The 9,080-nt window shown below is 47.3% G+C and overlaps 1 non-coding gene across 1 annotated transcript; it reads right to left on the reverse strand.

Moving 5' to 3' along the window:
* Positions 1 to 3,171: 3,171 nt before the first annotated feature.
* On the reverse strand, positions 3,172 to 3,243 carry trnag-ucc (transfer RNA glycine (anticodon UCC)). Its single transcript has one exon. It is a non-coding gene; the product is annotated as a tRNA-Gly (tRNA).
* Between the last annotated feature and the right edge of the window lie 5,837 nt (positions 3,244 to 9,080).

Consider the following 9,080-nt stretch of genomic DNA (forward strand, 5'->3'; position numbering starts at 1 on the left):
ATGAGTACATGAATAGCAAAGGCTTGGAGGGATATAAGCAAGCTGGTGAGATTAGTTTAATTTGTGATTACGGTTGGCATTGAATAGTTGGACCCAAGGGTCTGTTTCCATGCTGTGTAATTCTATATTAATATTTCCTCAACTATACTGTTTACGTAATTTTTAACGTGAGTTGGTAAGAAACTCACTATTTAACAACAAAATGGTTTAATCTGAGGAAGTGAAATTGCTCAGTTGATTGAAACTGGCATGCGAGATACATGTAATCCTCGATCGTTATCATACATGAATTTCCTCTAATTCCGTTGATTTCCATATGGTGATAATGGGAACTGCAGATGCTGGAGAATCCAAGATAACAAAGTGTGGAGCTGGATGAACACAGCAGGCCCAGCAGCATCTCAGGAGCACAAAAGCTGACGTTTCGGGCCTAGACCCTTCAGCAGAGAGGGGTTGGGGTGAGGGTTCTGGAATAAATAGGGAGAGAGGGGGAGGCGGACCGATGATGGAGAGGAAACAAGATAGGTGGAGAGGAGAGTTTCGGTGGGGAGGGGATAGGTCAGTCCAGGGAAGACGGACAAGTCAAGGAGGTGGGATGAGGGTAGTAGGTAGGAAATGGAGGTGCGGCTTGGGGTGGGAGGAAGGGATGGGTGAGAGGAAGAACAGGTTAGGAAGGCAGACACGTCCCTCACACTCCACCCCCGCCACAACCGCCCAAAGAGGATCCCCCTCGTTCTCACACACCACCCCACCAACCTCCGGATACAACGCATCATCCTCCGACACTTCCGCCATCTACAATCCGACCCCACCACCCAAGACATTTTTCCATCCCCACCCTTGTCTGCTTTCCTGAGAGACCACTCTCTCCGTGACTCCCTTGTTCGCTCCACACCGCCCTCCAACCCCACCACACCCGGCACCTTCCCCTGCAACCGCAGGAAATGCTACACTTGCCCCCACACTTCCTCCCTCACCCCTATCCCAGGCCCCAAGATGACTTTTCATATTAAGCAGAGGTTCACCTGCACATCTGCCAATGTGGTACACTGCATCCATTGTACCCGGTGTGGCTTCCTCTACATTGGGGAAACCAAGCGGAGGCTTGGGGACGGCTTTGCAGAACACCTCCGCTCGGTTCGCAATAAACAACTGCACCTCCCAGTCGCAAACCATTTCCACTCCGCCTCCCATTCTTTAGATGACGTCCATCATGGGCCTCCTGCAGTGCCACAATGATGCCACCCGAAGGTTGCAGGAACAGCAACCCATATTCCGCCTGGGAACCCTGCAGCCTAATGGTATCAATGTGGACTTCACCAGTTTCAAAATCTCCCCTTTCCCCAACTGCATCCCTAAACCAGCCCAATTCGTCCCCTCCCCCCACTGCACCACACAACCAGCCCAGCTCTTCCCCTCCACCCACTGCATCCCAAAACCAGTCCAACCTGTCTCTGCCTCCCTAACCTGTTCTTCCTCTCACCCATCCCTTCCTTCCACCCCAAGCACCCCCATCTACCTACCAACCTCATCCCGCCTCCTTGACCTGTCCATCCTCCCCAGACTGACCTATCCCCTCCCTACCTCCCCACCTATACTCTCCTCTCCACCTATCTTCTTTACTCTCCATCTTCGGTCCTCCTCCCCCTCTCCCTATTTATTCCAGAACCCTCACCCCATCCCCCTCTCTGATGAAGGGTCTAGGCCCAAAACGTCAGCTTTTGTGCTCCTGAGATGCTGCTGGGCCTGCTGTGTTCATCCAGCCTCACATTTTATTATCTCAGAGACAGGCTGAGCTGGTTTTAGGATGCAGTGGGGGGAGGGGAAGAGCTGGGCTGGTTTTGGGGTGCCGTGGGGGAAGGGGAGATTTTGAAGCTTGTGAAGTCCACATTGATACCATTGGGCTGCAGGGTTCCCAAGCGGAATATGAGTTGCTGTTCCTGCAACCTTCGGGTGGCATCATTGTGGCACTGCAGGAGGCCCATGATGGACATGTGATCTGAGGAATGGGAGGGGGAGTTAAAATGGTTTGCGACTGGGAGGTGCAGTCGTTTATTGCGGACCGAGCGAAGGTGTTCTGCAAAGTGGTCCCCAAGCCTCCGCTTGGTTTCCCCAATGTCGAGGAAGCCACATCAGGTACAATGGATACAGTATACCACATTGGCAGATGAACATCTGCTTGATATGGACGGTCATCTTGGAGCCTGGGATAGGGGTGAGGGAGGAGGTTTGGGGGCGAGTGTAGCACTTCCTGCAGTTGCAGGGGAAGGTGCCGGGTGTGGTGGGGTTGGAGGGGAGTGTGGAGCGGACAAGGGAGTCGCGGAGAGAGTGGTCTCTCCATCTTCTGTCCGCCCCCCCCTCCCTATTTATTCCAATTCCCTCTCCCCAACCCCCTCTCTGATGAAGGGTCTAGGCCCGAAACGTCAGCTTTTGTGCTCCTGGGATGCTGCTTGGCCTGCTGTGTTCATCCAGCTCCACACTTTGTTATCTTGGATTGCCATATGGTCCTCGATTCTATCAAGATTTATTTTCCTACCTTAACCCAGGTCCCTGCACATTGTCAACAAGTCTTTTCTCTTAAAACTCATTTGTTTCTTTTGCAAATTGCTTTAAATCTCAACATTCGGGGAACAGTTTCTCCCCCAATTACTCTGTCCAGCTGGCTCATGCTGCTAAAATATTAGCCTCCCCCTCAATTTCTAAGAAATCTAAATAATGTAAATCACTTCCTCAGGGTTAAAATACTGCACACTCAGGACCAACGCGAGGTTTAAACCTTGGGGAGTTTAGAAAAAAAGTTTGCACAAATCAATTATTTAATAACGCAGTCATTATTTCAAAACCAGCAATGTTTAAAATACGCCGAGACATTTGCAAATCCACGACTGTAAAGCTTCAACCGCGCCTGGGTTCACGAAAGAAACTGCAGATGATTAGAGCAGTGACCACGTGCCCTTCACAAGCTCGGAAGCTGAAGTACTTGGCAGTGCGCCTCCTTCAGGGCAGACACCGAAATTGGCCCGGTCCGTCCAGACCCACACCCTGAAAAAAACTTCTCGTAAACATGATGGCGACATTTTAAAGTTGTAATCCGTTCGTGATTAAATAATGCAAATATAGGAGGCGATCGTAAAAGGTTTAAGGACAAAACTACAACGAACCAAAATAAGCTGCGATGGCCGGGAATCGAACCCGGGTCAACTGCTTGGAAGGCAGCTATGCTCACCACTATACCACCATCGCTTTGCAGCGATGTTTCGGCAGCGGCTTTGATAAATCTCACTTGGTCGCACGTGGCATCATTTTGTTACATTCTCTTATGTATCTCCTTGCTGTATCCAAGGTTTTCATTGTGACATCACCTCCCCGCGAGGGCTGCAAACTCCTCGTTTGCCTACATGACAGCCATCCATAAAATAATGAAGAGCACCTCCAAATTAATAAATCATTTCATTTACATGCAATTACTGCTGCAAAGATTAAGAATGCACACCTCCAAACTGATAAATCACCTCATTTTTGTGCAGAATATTACTACTGCAAATATTACATATAAAATTCCAAATTAATAAATTTGTTTAATATTGCAAATATTAATAAAGTACATTTAAAAATTAATAATGCACAATTTTACATGCAAAATTACATATTAAAAATGAGCACTTTTGAATTGATAAGGCACATCATTTGCTTGCAAATGATTATTGTAAATATTAATAATGCATAGCTCCAGATTAATTAAGCACTTTATTGACCTGCAAATTACTTTTGGAGCAAAAATTAATAATGTTCATCTCCATATTAATAAAGCAAAATTTGCTAATGTGCTATCATTGCAAAATATTATTGTGTACACTGCCAATTAGAACAATTTACCTGCAAAATATTATTCTACAAATTAATAATTCATACCTCCAAATTAATTAAGCACTGTTTATATGTAAAATATCATTGTAGATATCAATAATGTATGTCTCCAAATTAATTATGCATTTTATTCCTGTGAAAAATATTATTATTAATGTGTGCATCTAGTGCGCTAGCACACCCTTCAGCCACCTGAGGAAAAGGGTGTTCCAGATAACATCAGACCCGATACTAAGATGATGGTATACAGAGGTGTAGTGGGATATGGTTCTGAGACGTGGACTATTACAGCAGGCACCTAAAGGCACTGGATACACAAGATCCTGCGAATCCAAAGGGAAGATAGAGCGTCCTCGACCAGGCCAACACCCCCAGCGTCGAGGCGCTGACCACCTTGATCAGCTACGACGGGCTGGGCATGTCGCCCGCACGACCGACATGAGACTCCCCAAGCCCGTGCTCTGCTCCCAGCTCTGAAATAGCCCAGGTGGACAGAGGCGGTGCTTCAGGGATACTCTCCAGGCCTCACTGAGGAAGTGCAGCACTCCCACCTACACCAGCAGGACAGCCCAAAAATGGACGAAGAGCATCTCGAAAACACGAGGAGGGCGCGGCCACTTCAATGCCACACCCATCCTTTCCCATGACCACCTTCTGCCCAAGTGTAACGGAGTCTGTAGTGGTCACATTGGTCTGAACATCCACCTACGGACTCAGAGCGGTAGAGTCATCCTTGTTGACAAGGGACTGCTGACAATTATGATTAATTTTTGCAAGCAAAACTTGCATTGATTTCCAAATAACTAAGCACTTGCAATAATAGTCTGTGTGTAAACCAACAGCTTAATCAACTTGGACGTGTGTATGTATAAGTGCTTTCTATATGTACAAACCTGCAGCCATGTATTATTAAAATATTGTCATCACAGTGCAAGACAGAATAAGTATGATAGCACAAAATAATCATGAGGTATAGAATCCATTTCGAGTCATTGGGCATAGCACAGAAACACCCTTCGGTCCAACTCGTCCAAACCAGCCAGATATCCAATGTTAATCTAGTCCCATTTGCCAGCATTTAGCCCATATCCTGCTAAACCCTTCCTATCCATGTCTCCATCCAGATGCCTTTTAAATGTTGTAATTGTACCAGCCCCACCACTTCCTCTGGCAGCTTGTTCCATACGCGCACCACACTCTGCGTGAAAATGTTGCCCCTTAGGTCCCCTTTGAATCGTTCCCTGTCTCACCTTAAACCTCTAGTTGTGGACTCCCCCAGCCCCAGGAAAAAGACCTTTGCTATTCAGCCTCTCCACACCTCTCACGATTTTATAAACCTCTGTAAGGTCACCTCTCAGCCTTCCACGCTCCAGGGATAACAGCCCCAGCCAATTTGGTCTCTCCGTACAGCTCGAACAGGATGCAGATTAAGTAACAGTAATGGGAAGAGCAGCTGCCCTGACAGACAACGATAAATCAGGAGATAGTGAGGGCATGTTTAAAAAAGGCAGTACATCACTCATGCGCAACTTTGATTTGCACATTAATGGAAAGTCAATTAGCAAAGGGAGGAGGAATTCATACGGTTGTATTTAGAACACTTGCTTTGAATGTTTCCTTGTGGATCCAACCAGTGATTGGGCTTTTTGACAATGCTACCCCACTATTTCCTCACAGATGCTGATATTAGAAACATCACCTAAACCTGAATATTTAGCTCTTATTTTCCATCTCCTTGTCTGTACAACAGGATGGAAACTAGTGCCACACGAGTCAGTATTGGGACCACACCATGTGTAATAAGTATTAATGACCTGTGTTGACAAAAGTGAATTTTTCTTTTAATCAAGTTTATGGATAATCCAAAAGTAGATGGGGAGCTAATTTGTGAGGATGAAGCAAAGCATCTGCATAGGAATTTAGGTGGGTAAGTGAGGGGGCAACTTGGCAGAAGGAATGCAGTGTCGGCAAATGTGAGGTTACGAGCTTTGGTAGGTATCTTCAGGGCAAAAGAATAGGGTCACTTAGAGATCAACGAGACACCTCCCCCACCCTTTAATGTAAATGAAACACTTAGCTTTTTAACCTTGGCTGTTCCCCTAAGGCAGCTCAGTGGTTAGCACTGCTGTCTCACAACACCAGGGACTTGGGTTCGATTCCACCCTTGGGTAACTATCTGTGTGTGGAGTTTGCACATTCTCCCCATATCTGCATGGGTTTCTTCCCATGGTCCAAAGATGTTCAGGTTAGGATGGATTGGTTGTGCTAAATTGTCCACAGTGTCCAGGGATGTGTCAGTTAGGTGGGTTATCCACGGGAAATGCAGAGTTACAGGGATAGCATAAAGGAATGGGTCTGAGTGAGATGCTGTTTGGAGAGTCGGTGTGATCTTGATGGGCCAAATAGCCTGCATCCACACTCTAGAGATTCCATGAGGCCCTCCATATGTGGAACCGCAGGAGATGGGTGAGGTCCTAAACAAATAGTATTTACCATGGAGAAAGACATGGAAGCTAGGAGAATAAGTAGTGATGTCTTGAAAAGACTCCCCATTACAAAAGAGGTCTTAAAATGCATGAAAGTGGATAAAGCCCTGGGACCTGAGCAGGTGTATCCCAGGACATTGTGGGAAACCCCTAGCAGAGATACTTGTATCGCTGACAGCCGCAGGTGAGGTGCCAGAAGACTGGATGGTGGCTATTATTTAGGAAAGGCTGAAGAAAAACCATGCACAACAGAGTGGTGAGTCTGATGTTAGCGGTGGGTGAATTGTTAGAGGGGATTCTGAGAGACAGCTCCTACATGCATTTGGGAAAGCATGGACTGGTTAGAGATGGCCTACACCGCTTTGCCCATGGGAAATTGTGCCTCACAAACTTGATTGAATTTTTTGTAAACATTACCATATAGAATGGACAGAGCAGTAAGCCATTCTGTATACGGGCTTTAGGGCGGCATGGTGGCTCAGTGGTTAGGACTGCAGCCTCACAGCACCAGGGAACCGGGTTCAATTCTAGCCTCGGGCAACTGTGTGTGGGGTTTGCACGTTCTCCCTTTGTCTGTGTGGGTTTCCTCCCACAGTCCAAAGATGTTCAGGCTAGGTGGATTGGCCATGCTAAATTGCCCGTAGTGTTCAGGGGTGTGTGGGCTATAGGGGGATGGGTCTGGGTGGGATGCTCCAAGAGGCGATTGTGGACTTGTTGGGCCAAAGGGCCTGTTTCCACACTGTAGGTAATCAAATCTAAAAAAAGCCTTTGACAAGGTTCTGCATGGTAGGCTAATAAGTAAAGTTAGATCACATGGGAATCGGGGAGAGCTTGCCAATTGGATACAAAATTGGCTTAGTAGTAGGAGACACAGGTTGGTGGTAGGGTGTTGTTTTTCGGGCTGGAGGTCTGTGACCGTTTCCACAGAGATGGTTGCTGGGTCCACTGTTGTCTGTCCTTCATGTAAACGATTTGGATGAGAATTTCAGAGGCCTGTTTAGTAGGTTTGCAGATTACACCAAAATTGGTGGTATAGTTGACAGTGAAGAAGGTTATCTGAGATGTCTAAGGGATTGTAATTGATTAGGACAATAGGCTGAGCAGTGGCAGATGGAGTTTAATTTTGATAAATGTGAGGTGTTGCGTTTTGGTAAGGCAAGCTGGAGCAGTTAATGACAGGGCTCTGGAGAATGCGGTCTAACAAAGAGACCTAGGGGTATAGTTCCTTGAAAATGGCATCACAGATAGATAGAGCAGTGAAAAAGGCTTTGGGCACGCTTGCCTTCACAGTCAGAGAATTGAGTTACAGTTGTGTGCGACATTTGGAGAGCTGCAAACAATTCTGGTTGCCCTGCTATAGGAAGGATGTTATTAAACTGGAGAGGAAAGGATTTACAAGGACATTACTGAGACTGGAGGGTTTGAGTTATAGGGAGAGGCTGGTGCTGTTTTCCATAGAGTAAGCTTATAGAGGTTCCTAAAATCAGGAGGGGCAAAGATAAGGTGAATAGCAAAGGTATTTTCCCCAGGTCAAGGGAGTCCGAAACGAGAGGACACAGGTTTACGGTGAGAGAGGAATGATTTAAAAGGGACCTGAGGGGTAACTTTTTCACATAGATGCGTGTGTGGAATGAGCTGCCAGAGGAAGTGGGTGGGGGCTGGTACAATTAAAACATTTAGAAGGCATCTGAGCGGGTACATGAATAGGAACGCTTTAGAGGGATATGGGCCAAACGTAGGCTAGTTCAGTTTTGGAAGCCTGGTTGGCATGGACGAGTTGGACTGAAGGGTCTACTTCCATGCTGCAAAACTCTATGAGCTGGTATGAAGTGTTCTCCCAAGTGTCCCAGAACCAGTATCGATGCCCTCAACCACTACACACAAGTCACCTGGCCACTCATAATGTTGCTTCTTTAGTGTCTTGGATGTGGGCATAGCTGGCTGGGCCCAGCATTTATTGCCCATCCCTAGGTGCCCCTGGGGAAGTCGGGGTTGGTGAGCTGCCTCCATGAACCACTGCAGTCCCTTTGTGGGGTAGGGACACCCCGGACAGTGCTGTTAGGGACGGAGCTCCGAACGACCGATATATTTCCAAGTCAGGATGGTGAGTTGCTCAGAGGGGAACTTTCAGAGGGTGGCGTTCCTATGTATCTATTGCCCCTTGACCTTCCAGATGGAAGGTTCTCATACCTGTGTCTTCGTCACCGTCTCTGTGAAAATATTTGCGATGGTGGGCTTGGAAGGCATTGTTGAAGGAGTCTTGTCCAGTTTATTGGAGATTGCTGTGCGCGAGACAGTCCAGTGCATTCACTGCTTCACTGCGAGGACCCCACTAAGTCAAAGTTAGCAAGAACTGCAAAAGCTGGAGTCAGAGAACAACACAGTGTGAAGCTGGAGGAACACAGCAGGCCAGGCAGCATCGGAGGAGCAGGAAAGTTGATGTTTCAGGCCGGGACCCTTCAGGCACCTTCAGGGCTGTAAAAGGTGCTACAGGAATGCAGGTTGTTGGCTGCAGCTTCATTGTTGTAAGTTTAGGAGTGCCTTTGACTCTCCCTTGGAAGGGTTCCAGAGGGAAGTGGAAAAAAGAAATCTTTGGACGGTGGGAGGAAAGCAGAGCACCCAGAGGAAAACCCGTGCTGACACGAGTGGGGTAGAACAGGCAAGTTCCACATGGATAGTCACCTGGCGCCGTGAGGCAGCGGTGCTAACTGCTGAGCCAAAACTGTC

This window comes from Stegostoma tigrinum, chromosome 47 (assembly GCF_030684315.1).
Source record: "Stegostoma tigrinum isolate sSteTig4 chromosome 47, sSteTig4.hap1, whole genome shotgun sequence".
NCBI lineage: Eukaryota > Metazoa > Chordata > Chondrichthyes > Orectolobiformes > Stegostomatidae > Stegostoma > Stegostoma tigrinum.